At 46.7% G+C, this 18,467-nt stretch overlaps 1 protein-coding gene across 1 annotated transcript in view; it reads right to left on the bottom strand.

The window, feature by feature from the left end:
• PPP6C (protein phosphatase 6 catalytic subunit) overlaps window positions 1–17,204 on the bottom strand; it is a 95,650-nt gene extending 78,446 nt beyond the window's left edge. The window contains exon 1 of the mRNA XM_056138690.1: window positions 17,201–17,204. The gene's annotated coding sequence lies outside the window, so the exon portion shown is untranslated. The remainder of the gene's footprint in view (window positions 1–17,200) is intronic.
• Window positions 17,205–18,467: the final 1,263 nt, after the last annotated feature.

Raw genomic sequence — 18,467 nt, 5'->3', positions numbered from 1 at the left:
CTGTCTCATAAGGTTGTTCTTATAATTAAAATAATTAAATTAATAGCACAGCGGTAGGGCGTTTGCCTTGCATGAAGCCAACATGGCCGACCCTAGTTCGATTCCTCCGCCCCTCTCGGAGAGCCCGGCAAGCTACCGAGAGTATCTTGCCCGCACGGCAGAGCCTGGCAAGCTCCCCGTGACGTATTCGATATGCCAAACACAGTAACAACAAGTCTCACGAAGGAGATGTTACTGGGCCCACTTGAGCAAATCGATGAACAACGGGAGGATCGTGACCGTGACCGAATTTATTACATTAAAATAATATATGTAAAAGTACTTAATGTACATATAAGGCATGAAACTAAAACCTGAAACTATATATTAATGTACACCAATAAAAAAATTATTGAAGGGCTGGTAATAGCACAGCGGGTAGGGCGTTCGCCTTACAAGCGGCCAACGTGGTCGACCCAAGTTCGATTCCTCCGCCCCTCTCGGAGAGCCCGGCAAGCTACCGAGAGTATTCGATATGCCAGACACAGTAACAACAAAGTCTCCAATGGAGATGTTACTGGGCCCGCTCGAGCAAATCGACGATCAACGGGAGGGCCTTTCCTCGAGCAAAATTGAAGGGCTGGAGCGATAGCACAGTGATAGGGCATTTGCCTTGCAAGCGGCCAACATGGCCCACCCGAGTTCAATTCCTCCACCCCTCTCGGAGAGCCCGACAAGCTACTGAGAGTATCTCTCCCCACGGCAAAGCCTGGCACGCTCTCCCTGATGTATTCAATATGCCAAACACAGTAACAAGTCTCACGATGGAGATGTTACTGGGCCCACTCAAGCAAATCGATGAACAACGGGATGACCATGACCGTGAAGGCCATCTCATTTATGAAGTATGCATCAAAACTTGAGACAGGGGTTAGGGAGTAATTCCTGAGTGAGAGCCAGGAGTAACCTCTGAGCATCACCACGTGTGTTCCCAACACCAAAACAAACAAAAAGGGACATGTAGTTCTTCCCTTTTGGGGTATCTTAGCTCACTCTTCTTTGAAGAAGACCACATTCTCTTATGCTCTATTTCTGTCTCTCCCTCCCAATATTCTCTAAGTAAAATTATATTACTTCAAAAAAGAGGTAGGACCAATGAGATTCTACAGGTTTAAAGATCTTGCCTTGCACATGATTTAATCACTTACACTGTGTGGTCTCCTCGGTCACCACCAAGAGCATCTCCTAAGCACTATTCTGGCAAAAGCCCCTGAGCACTGTTGCCCACTACCAAGAGGAAAAGTGACTGGAGCACGCACTTTGCTCGATGGAGCCTCATGTTCAATCCTTGGTACTGCATGATTCTCTGAGCACTGTGTCAGGAATAACCTCCTAAGTACAGCAACTGTGGCCCCTGGAATACCCCAGCACCAAAAAAAAAAAAAAAAGTACACATCTGTGTAGTTTATTTTAATTTTGTATATAAAGCATTCATTTTAGTTTTCCTTCCATGTATATATTTTTGATATTGTTTTTAGTTGTGGGGTGACCACACCTGTTAGTAATCTGGGGGCCACAAAAATGATTGCAAAACCAATATAGTAGGGTAGGATCTGAGTGGTAGTACAAACGGTTGAAAAACACTTGGCACATGCTTTTTGTTTTGTTTTGGGGGCTACACTCGGCTGTGCTCAGGTACTGTACTACCCAGTACCAGGCTGGCCATGTGCCAGGCAAGTGTTACTATCTCTCCCACCCTAGAACACATGCTTTGCATGTAGAAGACTCTGTTTCTATCCCCAGCACCAGAAGCAACCCCCAAACACTGAGGCAGGAGTCAGTCCTGATCACTGCAAGGTGTGACACCCAAAGAAATCAAAACAAACCCTCTAAAATTAAAAAAGAATCAAATCATAAATTTAGTTTGAAACAAACAAAAATATATGAGCTTTTCCAGAGAAGTGATTCAGTGATAGAGCGGGGTCGTACAGATGTGAGGCCCTGGGTTTCATCCCTGGCACCACAGCTTCCTTAGCACTGAGCCAGGAAGAACTTCCAGCACCAGTGTGTGTGCTCCCCCAATCAGAAACACAATAAATAAATAAAAGTTACATAACCCCATGTGGGGTTGTGAGTATGGGCTTAAGAACCTAGGACTTGTTGGGCTGGAGAGACAGTATAGCGGTTAAGGTGCTTGCTTTGCATTCTGTCAACCCTGGTTTGACTCCCAGCACCAGGAGAGGTCCCTGAGCACTACCAGGGGTCACACTTGACAGCAGGTCCAGTGTAGGATAACAATTTGTCCTTTTGATTTGTCCTTTTCTCCCTTGCTACAAGGAGCTTGGGTTTATCAGGTTGTACCCATCACAGTGCTCCTGAGTCATTCCCATTACTTTGTTTTTCTTTAACCACTTCTTTGTGCTCTCTACACTAACCAGTTAATCAGCTTTTCCCCTAATCAAAATCTGTTAATTTGTAAGGTCAGATCCTTCTAGGACACTGAGCTTGTAAGTTTATATTGCCTTTCTCCTCTCATGTCCTTTGAGGAGTTTACTTTAATGCAATGACCTTTTTGTATAGATACAGGAAGACAGTTAATATTATGCTTTGTGACTTAGGATTTAATTGACTTTGAATATTATTCACTCCCGGGGCATCTGCTTTCTCAACTTAAGTCTCAGTTGCCCTCACTTCCTAGCACCCGCAAAAGCAGTGTCCTGACGAGGGACTGGATGGAACCAGGGCAAGCAGGTAAGCTATGTGCTACCCTGGCATCGAGATGGGCCAGGCCAAAGTGCCACGATTCTTAACTATAAGTTAGGAGTTTGATCATAGACAAATGCTGTCATGATCCAAAAGTAACGACAAGACTAGGACCCTGCTAGGGATAGCAAAGACTATCTGGCCTGAGAACTGTAGTCTGAGATCGAGATGGCCCTAGGAGAGCAATTCTATAAACTTAAAGTGTTCCTTACTGTGTCCATACAAAATGATTTATATTATGTATGCTTACATGTTTGTTGGACAAGGAGAGGAGAAACACACCCATGGGATTCCGCTCTAGGGTGGGTTGATCTGCTAAATGAGAATCTGGCCTAGAAGCAGCTTTCCCGTGTGTCCTGACTAGTTTGGAAGAGGCTGAACATTTTTCCCTTTCAAACTGCCTTCAGTAAATAATTTTAGTATATTTAAGAGGCAGTTTCCCTTTTTTCACAGAAACCTAGCTTGTCTTAAATATGCAAATCTCAGGTGCTAGCCAGGCCTGATCTTTGGGATGTAGATTCCATGCTCTAGCAGACTGGTCTTTGGGATGCAAATCCAAGTGCTTATAGCTTGTGAAAGTGCTTGTGAAGGGCTGGAGAGATAGCACAATTCCCAGCGTCCCATATGGTCCCCTGAGCACCGCCAGGAGTAACTCCTGAGTGCAGAGCCAGGAGTAACCCCTTGCATTGCCAGGTGTGACCCCCCCCCCAAAAAAAAAAAGGAAAAAAAAAGAAAGTGCTTGTGAAAGGTTTCAGTCTTGGTTTTGTATCTTCTTTCAGAGGACAAAATTACTGGCTTGCAGATGTAAAGAAACAATATATGTTTTGCTACCTCAATGTTCTTTCTGTAACTCCTTTTGATGACATCACTATATTGCACCCTTTAGAGGTACCATGATCCATATAAGGAGATTTTTGGGGCTCTCTGGGGGAACACTGCTTGAGAGAACCTGGAGGTGACAGTCTGAGAGAACCTGGGCCCTCCATAACAAATTTCTTTTATGGGATAAACTTCCTTACAATAAACTGCTACTAAGACCAACCAGCCTGGCCCTCGTTTCCTTCCTTCACCTGCCCATCGCCATCGACCTCCTTGGAGTCGGGAAAGGGCCTGAGACTACCGAACGCGGGCTGCGGGAGAGATAGACTGGTGCTATCCCTTTTTGTGTTTACACATCCCTGGGTGGGTCCTAGCACCAGGAGAAGTCCCTGAGCACTGCCAGGGGTCATACTTGACAACAGATCCAGAAGTAAACAATGCTAGATATGGTCTAATTTAAAAAAAAATTGGTTTTGCAAGAAAGTTTTTATTTTTTAATTTTTTTAATTTTTATTTTTTTTACTTTTTACGTCACACCCAGCGATGCTCAGGGGTTACTTCTGGCTCTGCACTCAGGAATTACTCCTGGCAGTGCTTGGGGGACCATATGGGATGCTGGGGATTGAACCTGGGTCAGCTGCATGCAAGACAAACGCTCTCCCCACTATACTATCACTCCGGTCCCATGTTTTGGCAAGAAAGTTTTTATTGAAACTGATTTAGAAAAATGTGACTGGAGAGAAAGGGAGAAGTAATGTTGGAGAGGGCACAGGTTTCTCCAAAGTGAAAATAATAGAGCAATGAAACATAAGGCGGACAAAATACATGTCCAGGGGAGAACACAGGCTTGAAGAGGAAGCCAATAAACAAAAATATTATGATAAGCATTAGCTCCAGTTTCTTCCTCCTTTTTGCAGAGGAAGTGTGTGGGGGGGAGGGAGGGTTATGTGCTCAGGAGTGACCCCTGGTGGTGTGTAGGGGGCCCTTTGTGGTACCTAGGACTCAAATAAGTGTTAGCAGGATGTGGCCCAAATGATACATCTTTTCCCAACAGCAACCAAAGCATAAAGGGAAAGTGGAAAGGGAAAGGGGAAGACTAAAAATAAATAAAGCAATAAAATAAATCTATTAGGGATTTACCAAACTTGGAAATCTAGGAGGAAACAGGTGTTAGCTCAAAGGACCATAGCTTATGCTTCTTATGCTGGAGACCGGGGGTCAATCCCCATCACCACATGGTCCCCAGATTCCTGTCAGAGCAGCTCCTAAACATCAGTAGGCATTCAATCCTCAATTAAAAAATATTTTTAAGCAACTGGATAAAGAAACTATGGCATCTGCACAATGGACTACTACACAATCACCAGGAAAAATGAAGTTATGAAATTTGCTTATACATGGATGAAAATGGAGAGTGTCATGCTGAGTGAAATGAACCAGAGATAGAGGGACAGACTTAGAATGATTGCATGTATTTGCAGGATAAAAAAAAAATTACTATGTTGGGGCTAGAGCGATAGTATAGCGGGTAGGGCGTTTGCCTTGCACGTGGCCAAGCTGGGTTTCGATTCCCAGCATCCCATATGGTCCCCGAGCACTGCCAGGAGTAATTTCTAAGTGCAGAGCCAGGAGTAACCCCTGAGCATCACCGGGTGTGACCCAAAAAGCAAAAAAAAAATTACTATGTGAATAGTACCCAAAGACAGTAGAAACAAGGACCAGAAGGACTGGTCCATGGTGAGAAGCTTGCCACAAAGAGGGAGGGGAAGGGAAATTAGGATAGAGAAGGAACCATTATGGCAATGAGAGTTGGAAATGGTCACTCTGGACAAGAACTGCGTGCTGAAAGGAGGTAAAGGGATATACATGATAACCTTTCAGTACCTGTATTTCAAACAATAATGCCTAAAATGGAAGAGACAGAGAGAGAGAAGAAAGAAAAAAGAAAAGTGTCTGCTCTTGAGTCTGAGGGGTGGTGCAAGAAGGAAACTGGTGACTTTGATGGTGGGAAATGTTCTCTAGTGAAAGGACAGGTGTTTGAACATTGACAAACCCCATCTTGAACAACTTTGTAACTGAGTATCATGGTGATTCGAAAAATACATACACACATATATAATATATATTATAAAATACATATACGATATACAGTATATAGTTATAGTATATATATTTATACATGGGGCTAGAGCGATAGCACAGCGGTAGGGCATTTGCCTTGCATGAAGCCAATAGCACAGCGGGTAGGGCGTTCGCCTTACAAGTGGCCAACATGGCCGACCCGAGTTCGATTCCTCTGCCCCTCTCGGAGAGCCCGGCAAGCTACCAAGAGTATCTAGCCCACACAGCAGAGCCTGGCAAGCTACCTGTGATGTATTCCATATGCCAAACACAGTAACAACAAGTCTCCAATGGAGACGTTACTGGGCCCACTCGAGCAAATCGATGAACAACAGGAGGACAGTGACATATTTATACATATGTATATGGACCAGAGAGATAGTACAGGAGGTGAGGTGCTTGTCTTGCATGCAGCCAGTACCAGTTTGATCCCAACACTACATATGGTCTTCAAGTACTGCCAAGACTGATCCCTAAACCCTACTCACCCAGTTTGGGTTGGGGCCTATACCCAGCAGTGTTCAGGGATTACTCCTGGCTCTGCACTCAGGGCTCACTCTGGTGGGTCTTGGGGGACCTTATGGGGTATCAGGGAATCAAACCCACATCGGCCACATGCAAGGCAAAACACCCTACCCACTGTACTATCGCTCTGCCTCTCCCCCAGTATTTTTTAACAATAGAAGAGAAAAAAAATAGAAGAGGAACAAAATAAAGTTGTCAGTGGAGTTTCGTGGCATATCATTTTATTAAGGACTGGTTGTTTATTATAACTGATCATGGTTTAGGTTCTAGTACAGGTAATGCACATCCCAGAAACTATCAGCTTGAACAGCTTTGGCACTAGTAGAAAAAGAGGGTTAGTAGATTTCACTGGGCTGAAGTGGGAATCGCATGATTTCAGAGAATAGGTTGGCAGGGTAATGGAAGGGTGCCCAGGCAAGTGAGGGAATCAGAAGCCTAAGCACCATCTGTTTTATAGTAAATCAGCTTCTGAGCCTATTTCTGAGCCTACCAGGGGGGGACAGTGTAGGACAACCAAGGGCACAGAACTCAGTAATGAGTTCTGTCCCTTAATTCCCATTGGATTGTTTCTTTCAAAGTGGAACAAAGGATTTTACAGGAGAATATTTTCTTCCTTCCTTCCTTCCTTCCTTCCTTCCTTCCTTCCTTCCCTTTCTTTCTTTCTCTTTTTTTCCATTAAATATTTTTCATAAAATGTTTTTCCAGTTACTGTGAAACCACAAAGCAATTCATGATTAGGTTTCAGGCATACAATGTTACAGCACTGGTCCCTTCACCAGTGCCCACTTCCCTTCACAGTGTTCCCCCCACACACACTCCATTTGCCTCCCTCCACCAGTCTGCTTCTGTGAGAAACTCTTTAAAATATATATATGTAGTTTTCGCACTATTTTTGCACATGTTGCTGACAGGGTTTCATACATAACATTTTACCACCATTCAGCACCGTCTCCTCCATTTAGTTGAACACTTTCCTTCACCATAGATGTTGCCCCCTCCCTATCCTATCCCTCAGATCCCTCCAATGTCAAATTCCCTACTGAATACCAGCTTCTATGTTCTTTGTTTCCATTGTCTTTGGTATTCGTTATTCCACCATAAGGTAAAGGTAAAGGTAAAGGCCCTCCCGTTGATCGTCGATTTGCTCGAGCGGGCCCAGTAACGTCTCCATTGGAGACTTTGTTGTTACTGTGTCTGGCATATCGAATACTCTCGGTAGCTTGCCGGCTCTCCGAGAGGGGCGGAGGAATCGAACAAGATGGCCGACCCGAGTTCGATTCCACCATATGCTTCTTTATATCCCGCATATGAGAGAGATCATTCTGTGTCAGTTTCTGCCTCTGATTAACTTAACTCAGCAAGATACACTCTAGGCCCCTCCAGGTAGCCGCACGTTTCATTATCTTTAGGACGATATTTTCTGACACAGGTTTAGGATGGCTCCCATGCATATCTTCTGTGATTTTTTTATTTTCTAGTTTCATTTTCTAAAAAAAAATTTTCCCAATAGGGCTGGAGTGATAGTACAGTGCGTAGGTCACTTGCCTTGCACATGGCCAACCCTGGTTTGATCCCTGGCATCCCATATGGTCCCCTGACCACCTCCAGGAGTGATTCCTGAGTGCAGAGCCAGGAGTAAGCCCTGAATATCACTAGATGTAACCAAAAAAACAAACAATAACAACAACAACAATAAAAAACAAAACAGAAAACTTTCCCCAATAAAAAAGTAGTAGAGGCTGGAGTGATAGCACAGCAGGTAGGGCATTTGCTTTGTACATGGCTGACCCGGGTTCCATTCCCCGTATCCCATATGGTCCCTTGAGCACCACCAGGAGTGATTCCTGAGTGCAGAGCCAGGAGTAACCCCTGAGCATCGCCAGGTGTGACCCAAAAAGCAAAAAGAAAAAGTAGTATAGAGGAATCCTGGCATCACACAGTTCCTTGTTCACTGTCTAGTGCGAACCCCTCCCCCCCAAAAAACCCCAATAACTAACTAAACAAAATTATAAAATAACAGAACAGCCAGGAATGCATTTGTCTTTAATATGTCCCTGGGTTTGATTCCCCAGGCCACATAAAAACACAAATAAAGTAGCAGTTATTTCACATACTTTTTGTAATGAGTCAACTTAAATGTCTATTAATAGGGGATGCTAATTAGGCTGCGGAAAATCACACTGAAAATAGCATGCAAACTTTCAAGCCATGATGTAATGTGTTTGGGAGATGTCTTAGAGGCCAAGGTACAAGTTTTGAAAGCAGGAAGCGGGGTTGCCACTGGGCAGTCCATAGTACTCTCCTGGTTCTGCTCTTTCAGGTACTAATGTCATAGTGATTTCAGTGGAGAGTTCAACCCCCTACTGAGGGCTATGGACTGCCCAGTGGCACCCCCGCGTCCTGCTTTCAAAACTTGTGCAAACACCAGAACTAAAAGAGTGAGTGTAACCCTGGTCACTATAGCATAAGCAAGAGGAAAAGGAAGATGTCAATTTTGTATGGATTGGTATAGAAAGAGGCCTGGGGTTTATTATTATTATTTGGGGACAATGGTCACTCCAGCTGTTCCCAGAAACCCAGCACAGCAATGCTCAGGGGATATATCCAGATGGGTCCCGGGAAAACGTGGGGGATCAAATTAGGACTTCCTCTTTGGGCCGGAGCAGATAAGGTGCTGGCCTTGCACACTGCTGACCTGGGTTAGATCCCTAGCATCCCATATGGTTCCCCGAGCAGTGACAGCAGTGATTCCTGAGTGTAGAGTAACCCCTGAGCATTGCCAGGTGTGACCAAAAAACAAAATAAAACAAAATAAAAACAACAATGAACAAAAAACAAAGCAAAAAAAAAAAAAACCTCTCACAAATTCAGGACCTCCAATACACAAGGCTTGTAGTCTATCACTGGAGCCACATCCCTAACCCCACTCTAGAGAAATTACTAAATTCAAGGAACACAAAACGTGATGGACACTGCAATCCTATTTTATACACACGCATGCGCACATGCGCACACCCCAAATCTAGATGCTGCTTCGTGTGGTCAAAAAGAGAGAGAGAATGAAAGATGTAGTGAGAAAGAGATAATTCAAAGGACTAGGCACATTTTTTTAAAATTTTGATTTTTGCCCCCTTGTGCTCAGGGTTTACTCCTGGCTCTGTCCTCAGAAGACATCCTGGAGCAGTTGAAGGATCACATGTGTGCCGGGGATCAAACTTAGGTCAGCTACATGCAAGGCAAGCACCTTACCCATTGGACTATTTCTCTGGCCCCTGAGCACATGCTTTGTATGCTGGAGGTCCTGGTTTGATCCCTAGCACCAAATGGTGCTCAAAGCATTACCAGGAGTGACTCTTGAACACAGAGCTGGGAGTAACCCCAGCACTGCTGGGTCTAAGAACCAAAAATAAACAATGAAATGAAAGGTAGGGAGGGGCCGGGGAACAAGCTCAGGAACATGTGCATGCTATGCCTAGGGGACTGGTTCACTTGCTGGCACTATGCCACTCCCCCAGCACCAGTCTGAGGCCACCAAAACACTAAAAGTTCTGTGTTTGTGTTTCCTCACACTGTCAACCTCTAAAGTCCCACCCCAGTTGGTCAAGTATCGGGGTGGCTCCTGGGTTCCACCCCCAAAGAAAAGTAGTCAACTGAAAACAGATCTTAGGGAGCTGGATAGACCAGCAAGTACGGCACTTGCCTTGCATGGAGCTGATTAGGGTCAATCCCTGGAACCCTATAAGGTCCTCCAAGCCCTGCTAAGAGTAATTCTTGAGCACAGTGCCCTGAGTAAGCCCTGAACACCACCAGGTGTGGCCTGGGAGAAAAAAAAAAAGGATTTTAGTGTTGAGAACTGCACTGCATGTTTCCAATGCTTGCCTGCTGTTTGATGCATGTCAATAGTACATAGATGCACATTTGTGTTTTTGCTTTACGGGAAGCAATATTTTGAAGGATGGGATACGCTCGATGGTGCTCAGGGCTTACCCTTGACTCTGGGTTCAGGGATCACTCCTGGTAGGGTTTTGGGGACAACATGCAGTGCCGGGGATCAAACCTGGGTTGACCTGCTTCAAAGCAAATCCCTACCCATGATGCTAATTCTCTGGTCTTTTGGGAAGTAATTTTTGGCCTGCATCCTTTGATTTTTGATCTGGCAATTGTTGACTGGGATAAAAGACTTGGTGGATCTCTGTTTTCCACTTGGAAATACAGTCTCAGGCCAGGAGAGGGCACACGGCACTAGTATGCAGGCTTCACATGCAGGAGTTCAATCCCCAGTGGTCCATCCCTAGCACCTCATGGTCCCGTCCTGTATCCCCCCCCCCCCCACACCCGCCCACTGCCCTGCACACCAGGAACAGCACCAAGTAATGTGCTGGGAGGATGCTGGGTGCTGCTTGTGCCATGCCCCCCCCCCATTAATAAAAAAAGAGAAAAAAAATGATGCATTCTGAGGCACATGTTTTTCAATTGTTGCCCCCTCTCAGCTCAGGGTGTGTAATTTCTCTTCCTTTATAGGACCCTCTCTCTTCCCCCCACACTCTCTTACTTTCTTTCTCTCTTCCTCACTGTCTCTGTCTCTGTCTCCGTCTCTCTTTCTTATTCTACTTTTGCATTGGAATTAGTATCTTCCCTCAATCTCCCTCAAAAGCAATTTTACTTTTTTTTTTTGAGGGGGGAGGCACACCCGGCAATGCTCAGGAGTAACTCCAGGCTCTGCACTCAGGATCACTCCTGGCAGTGCTGGGGGGACTATATGGGTGCCAGGAATCGAACCTGGGTCAGCCACATGCCAGGCAAATCCCTACCCGCTGTACTATTGTTCCAGCCTCAGACCTATTTTACTTTTAAAACAAGTCTCAGAGTTTATAGTGGAATATTCTGCTACATAGGTTTTTTCTCATGATAATGCTGTATTTACTTATCAAATAGTTTATAGCTTAATTGACTCAGATGACTTGCTAATCGCTCCACAAGCTGTTACTTCCCACAGCTAAGTGTACTATCAGTTCAAAGTAACCTGTTTCCAAACCGTGTGCCAAGTAGATAAAGCAGGTCCGAGGGGCAAGCCCTGTTTCTTTCCTTTCTCTTTGCTCTTTCTAATTTTTCTGGATACGTACTGCTTTCCTCTGGTGGCGGGTGTCCTCACTCTACTGTCATTTCTTTCCATAAGTAAAGATACATAATAACATAAAATGTTGCTTTCCAAGTAGCATATAGACTTTGTTTCCTTTCTTTCTTTGTTTCTTTCTCCTTTACTCCCTCATTCCCTCCCCCTCTTTCCCTTCTCTCTCTCTTTCTTTCCTTCTCTCTTTCTTTTCTTTTTAAAAAATTTTTATTAGTGAAACACCATAAGGTACAGTTGTTGACCTTACAAGTTTCTGTGCTTGGGTTTCAGTTATACAAAGATCGAGTAACCATCCCTCCACCAGTGCCCATTCTCCACCCCCAATGATCCCAGTATCCCTCCCACCCCCTCTCTCTTTCTTTCTTTCTTTCTTTCTTTCTTTCTTTCTTTCTTTCCTTCCTTCCTTCCTTCCTTCCTTCCTTCCTTCCTTCCTTTCTTTCTTTCTTTCTCTTTCTTTTTCTTTTTCTTCTTTTCCTTCCTTTCTTTTTTCGTTTCTTTCTCTTTCTCTCTCTTTCTTTTCTATTTTTTTTTTTTTTTACTATTTGGTCCAAGTAGTCTTCACTCAGAAATCACTCCCAGCCTTGTAGGGGTCATATGTGGCGCCAGGGATTGGACCCAGGAATTGTGCAAGTCAAGCGCTCTACCCGCACTGGCCCAGCATATGCACGTTAGGACTCTCTCCTCTTTGGGTCACAGTCAGTGGTGCTCAGAGGTTAGTCCTGGCAGTACTTGGGGGCCATGTGGTGTTGGGGATCAAATGCAGGCTCCTGCATCAAAGCTTGCACTTCTCATTCTACTTCCTCATTGGAGTTAGTATCTTGATCTCGTTTTGTTTTGTCTTGTTTGTTTTGGGGAGTATACCCAGTGGTGCTCAGGATTTATTCCTGGCTCTGTACACAAGGATCACTCCTGGCAGGACTCGGGGAATCCTATGTGGTGCCGGGGATCAAACTCAGGTCAGCCTGATGCAAGGCAAGTGCCCTGCCTGCAGTGCTTTTTTTGGCCCTGCATCGCTCTATCTCTTGAACCCTAACTGGGATCTCTTGGTGAACAGATAAGAAGAATGAGGATGAGCTTGACTCTAGTGTCTGCACTCCACCTATTGCTAGCAACGACGTTTTGGGAACTGCTCACAGATCTGAGGATTAAATATTTTCACCCAGAAATACTTGTCAACGGCCCCTTACATCACTTGGCAGAGCACATACTTTCTTGGCTTATCTCTGGGACCACTGTACACAAACGCAAGAAAAGAATTTAAAAATAGAAGTCCAGAGCTGGTGACTACTTGATTCTGCTATTGAATGGAGAGTGTGAAGTTGGGGTCTAAAGAATTGACCTGCAGGCAGGACCCAGTCTGAGTCCTGTCCCTGTGGCCCTGTCACTTCCCAGCCCTGTGGGTCAGGGAAGACGGAGTGGAGTGGAGTGGAATGAAAAGCTCTGCCAGGGTTCACTGTTCATTCATTCCATTCATTAGAACAGGACAAGTATGGATTACAGCCTAGGCAGGAAGCCAGGTTCCAGAGGGACAGTGGTGAATGAGGCAGGTTCTCTGTACAACTTATTCACACGGAGCAAGTTTGCCTCTGCCCCACGGGTAACAGATGATGAGACTGGTACCCTAGCTCTATTCCACAAGAAGTACTATTGGGGACTAGAGAGATAGTACAGTGCTTGCCTTGCATGCGACCTATCTGGGTTCGATACCCCCATCCCTTCTGGCTTTGTTTCTTATGTTTTTAGCTTCAGTTTTGGGTGCTTGAAAGATTTTTTTTTTTTGGGTCACACCTGGCAATACTAAGGAGACCATATGGGATGCTGGGAATTAAACCCAGGTCGGCTGCATGCAAGGCAAATGCCCTACTTGCTGTGCTATCGCTCTAGCCCCAAAGTGCTTGAAAGACTCTGTGGTGCTGTGATCCTAGGAGTCTAGTACTTTAAACCATCTCCAGGGGCTTCCAGTGGTTTAGGACACACTCATTGGTGCTCAAAGGTTATTCCTGGCTCTTTTTTTTTTCTTTTTCGATTTTTGACTCAGGGCTAAGAACAGAGCCAGGAGCAAGCCCAAATAAGCCTTAAGCACTGGTGGGTATGCCCTCCCCCAAATTTAAAATTCTGTGTTAATGTGTGTGTGTATGTGTGTCTGTCTGTCTGTCTGTCTGTTTGTCTGTCTGTCTGTGTGTTTGGCTCTTTGGGTCACATCCGGCAGTCCTCAGGGGTTACTCCTGGCTCTGCACTCAGGAATTACTCCTGGTGGTGCTTGGGGAACCATATGGGCTGCTAGGGATTGAACCAGGGTTGGGTGCGTGCAAGGCAAATGCTCTACTTGCTATCCTATCGCTCTGGCTCCCTAGTCCTGGCTCTTTGCTCAGGAATAACTCCTGGCAGTGCTCGGGGACCCTCGGTAGTTCCTAAGATCGACTCAGGGTGGCCACATGCAAGGAAGTGCCTTACCCCGCCTACCATCTCTCCAGCACCAGCCTCAGTTCTCATTTTACTAACCACGCTCTGTGCGGTTTCTTCAGAGCCCTCAAGAAATTTTTGCAAACTTTGATGTTTGACCATGTTTGATGTATGCCATTTGATGGTGCCAACTTTCCTCCTCTCCTCCCTGGCCTATGTACTCCAGCCCACAACACTCAGTGTTTTACCACTCTGTGCTGAGAGCAATCTGTGTGAATGTCTCCCTCAGTAATCCTCACACGCTATTTCCCTTTCTGAAATCCAGCCAGACAGGAAATTCTTCTGTAGCCTCCTCCAATTTATTTTGTTTTGTTTTTCTGTTTTTGGTCACACTGGCGATGCTCAGGGGTTACTCTTGGGTCTGCACTCAGGAATTACTTCTAGCAGTGCTTTGGGGACCCTATGAGAGGCAGGAATCGAACCCTGGTTGGCTGCATGCCAGGCAAACACCCTACCTTCTGGACTACTGCTTTTGCTGCCCCCTGCCCTGCTCTATTTTTGAAGGGGGCATGGACTTGGTTGTTGGTCTACACACAGAGGTACTCAGGGGTTACCTCTGCTCAGGACTTCGGAATCACACCCAGCAGAGCCCAGGAGAACCATGTGAGTCCAGGAAATAAAATCCAGGCTCCTGCATGCAAAACACAATCCCTTCGAGTCCTTTCCCCAGCCCCTCATCACAAAGGGCCTGGTCCCACTTAGGATGAAGTCTTTCCCGCACATCGCATAAAAATTTGTACCTTATGTTATTCCGGTGATCCTTTATTTGTGAGAATCATCCTTTTGTTGTAGATGGAAAACTGTATCTTGTTGCTTTTTATTTTTTCCCGTTCCCTTTCTGCTTAGCACTGACAAATCATCTGTTCCCGTTTAGGAGCCACACCCAATGGTGCTCAGGGGTCACTCCCAGCTCACTGATGGGTGTTGCCCTCACTGGTGCTTGGGGGACCGTGCCAGGGATAGAGTTTAGCCTGCATGCATAACATGGACTTCAGTCCTTTGAACTATTTCCTTGGCCTTGAGGGTCACTGACGGAATTTAATTCTTGAATGAATTAAATGGCCATGTGAGAACAATCCTGAATCATACCATGAATTGCTTTTGTGGTAATAATAGATATAAAAGGGGCTGGAGAGACAGTACAACAGATAAGGCTCTTGCCCTGTACACGGCAGACCCAGGTTTGATCTCGCATCCCATATGATCCCCTGAACCCTGCCAGGAATAATCCCTGAGCAGAGCTTGAAGTAAGCCCTGAGCATTCCTGGATATGGCCTCAAAACAAAACAGAAAGTAAGGGCATAAATATGAAGACAAATTTCACAATTTTTTTTGTTTTTGTTGTTGTTTTATCAAACCTGAGTCAGCTACATGCAAGGCAAGTGCCTTACCCATTGTACTATCTCTCTGGCTCAAAAATTTCATAATTTGCGTGTGTGTCAGAGGTTGGGCCACACCTGACTATGCTCAGGGATCACTCCTCTGGTGGGACTCAGGAGACCATATGTGATGCCAGGGACCAAACCCATGCCAGCTGCATGCAAGGCAAGCACTTTACCTGCTGTACTGCCCCTCTAGCACCCAAATTGTATAATTATTAAAGGTAGTATACCAGGGAGGATGACTAACTAGAAAGCAGCTCGTTCATACTTGAAATAGTTGGGAAATGATTATTGTTACTTCTCTGCCTGGAGACTCCTGGTGTTGGGGTAGATATAATCACTGTTTTTAAGCTTTTGCAAGGCTGTCAAACGAAAAACATTTGTTATTGCTCCAGGATCTTTTCATTTTCAGCAGTGCAAGGACATAAAAGAGAATCCAGCAGGTTTGGTTCCTTGCATTTGGAGCATCAATGCAACAGACTGTCTTCAGGTAGGAAGCTCTTTAAAATGAGAACTCTTGAAATACTAGCTGGATGAGCTATTTGGAATATACAAGAAAACTTTCATTCCAGCGCAGCAGTTGGACTAGTGACCCCTTTGGAGCCTCCCAATTCTAAGGTTTCTATGAATGCTCACAGCTGGGTTCAGTCCACATATCTGAAATATGAAAAATGGGGGCTTGAGCAATAGCACAGCAGGTAGGGCATTTGCCTTGCACGCTGCCAACCTGGGTTTAATTCCCAGCATCCCATATAGTCCTCCAAGCACCACCAGGAGTAATTCCTAAGTGCAGAGCCAGGAGTAACTTCTGTGCATTGCTGGGTGTGACCCAAAAAGCAAAAATAAATAAATAACAAAAGTGAAATGTTGCGAAAAACCAAAATTTAAATGGTCAATTAGTGGTAAAAAGCTGTAGAGGGGGATGGGGGCAAAGAGGACGCTCAAAGGGCTGTAGCAAGAGTGTAGCATGGGGAAGGCCCAGGTTCCACCCATGGGGTCACACAGTGCCAGTACCAAGCAAGATGTAACTCAATACCAGGAGTAAACTAACTTATCTTTCACCCCCACCCAGGTATGACCTCAAAAGCAACCAAACAAAAAGCTGTATGATTACGTTTACAATAAATAAAATTTGATGAACCTAGGAATGGGAGGGGCTGGAGCTATAGTACAGCGGGGAGGACGTTTGCCTTGCACGTGGCTGACCCAGGTTCGATCCCCAGCATCCCATATGGTCCCCTGAGCACTGCCAGGAGTGATTTCTGAGTGCAGAGCCAGGAGTGATCCCTGAGCATCACCGGGTGTGACCAACCCCTCCCCCCCCAAAAAAAAGCCTAAAATAAGAGGAGTGGGAAATAAGGTTTAAGACGGAAGATCCAACTGGAGAGATTGCTTAGTGGGCTGATCACATGCTTCGAATGCGAGTTCCCCGGGTTGAATCTACAGTATCTTCATGGTACCCCCAGCACAGAGCCAGGAGTAGCTGCAGGGTGGAGTGTAGTCCTCCGAAGCCCTCCAAATAACTACCCAAAGCCAAAACGAACAACAACAACAAAATATCAAAACAATCACAAATGAATTACATCCCCCACCCCAAGCACCTAAACCCCCTGAAAATCCAGGTGCCGCTTGAAACAATTAGCAACGCTTGGAACAGAAAGTGCGTGAGACTTGAACGGTGTGTGCTGGTCAAGCGGCACCTGTTTTCAAAAACACAAACTCTCCAAATCGTTTTCCCTCTCCCTATCTTGGCTTAGGAGGACTTTTCCCATCCGAGAGTAACCGTAGGCGGAAGCGCAGGTATGTGGCGCAGAGCAGTTTCCGGGAAGACGCTGCTCGGTTCCGCAGGAGGCGAGACCTCGGCCAGCCCCGAGTGGGCTCCGCGCGCTGCCCCGCGGGCTCCGAACTACAAGTTCCAGAAGGCACCGCGGTGCCGCGCACGCGCAGTGGAGTGGCGGCAGCGCCGCCGCAGGACGCAGGCAAGTCAGCGAGCGAGTGGCGGCGGCGGCGGCGGCGGCGGCGGTGGCAGTGGCAGTTCGCTGCGAGGGCGACGGCTCCGAGGCCGAGTGGCTGTCCGGCGGAAACCTCGGTGGCCGCTGCTTCAGAATCCCGTCGGTGAGTGCGCGTCCACGGCCGTCCGGCCCCGAGCGCGCAGCGCCCCGCCGAGCCCCCGCGCTGCTCTGGCCTAGGGCCGCCGCCGCGCCTGACGGCCGCGCCGCCGGGGCCGCTTGACCCCTGGGCCCTTCCCTCCGGCGTCGGGGAAGTGGGGGTGGGGGGCGCCACCGGCCCAGCGCCGGGCGCGCGGACGCCGACGGGCCCCGGCCGCCCGCGGCGGGGGTGGGGGAGGGGCGCGGAGGGGGCCGGGCGGGAGTGGACGCGGGGTCCGCGGGGCGGCGTGGACGGGGCAGCGGCTGGTGCCTGCCTCGCGCGCCGGCAGGTGGGGGGACCGGCGTCCGGGAGGCCAGCGGGAGGGGGGAACTGCGTGGCGCGAGCCGCCCGGCGACTTTTGACAAGCTCAAGCCCCTGCGGGTCTCGGGTCTGGGGTCTGGGGGCTGCCCACCGGCCGCGCACACACACAGACACACACACACAGCCTGTACCTGGCCCCTTGCCCTCGGCTGTCGGAGGTCCGGAGGCGAGAGGCGGTGGGTTCCTTCCCTCTCCTTTCCCTCCACTCGATCTCTTACTGACAGAATTCACACGCGTGCGACGCTGGGCGAGCCCGAGACATTGACAAGATTCTGTGTGTGTGTGTGTGAAATTGGCAGACATTGATGAGATTGTGTGTGTGTGTGAGTGAGTGTGTGAAATTGACAGAAACCCGGCAGGCCTGGTGGTGCTTGCTTCAGACTAGAGCTTTGGGCATCGGTGGGGAGGCCGTGGCTTTAATTTAAGATCGTGGTAGAAATCCCTTTGAGCAAGGCTGGCAACAGAAAAAAAATTATCATTATTATTATGATTTTTAAACCTGGGATTCACCAGTTCGGTGTTTGCAGTTTAGGGGCTCTTGAACTACCCTGAGGATAACAGCCCCTTTGTTATTGGGTAACTGTAATCTGTCAATTCTTTTAATTATGAATGTAGACAGCAAAACCACAATAAAATTAGCGATCCCTGTGACTTTGTCACCTAGTAGCAATTAGATATTTCTGATTCATGTTTACAGTTGTTGCGGATAGCTTAACATTTTATTTATGTGTTTTTTTTTTTTAATTGATGGTGGTATTTGGCTCTGTTAAATCTTGTTATTCAATGCGATAGTACATCTACGCTCGAATTACCGT

The sequence above is a fragment of the Sorex fumeus genome, unplaced genomic scaffold, assembly GCF_029834395.1.
Source record: "Sorex fumeus unplaced genomic scaffold, SorFum_2.1 ptg000129l, whole genome shotgun sequence".
In the NCBI taxonomy this organism is placed as follows: domain Eukaryota; kingdom Metazoa; phylum Chordata; class Mammalia; order Eulipotyphla; family Soricidae; genus Sorex; species Sorex fumeus.
The sequence above is the reverse complement of the archived record's forward strand: the minus strand, read 5'-3'. Positions and strand labels throughout refer to the sequence as shown.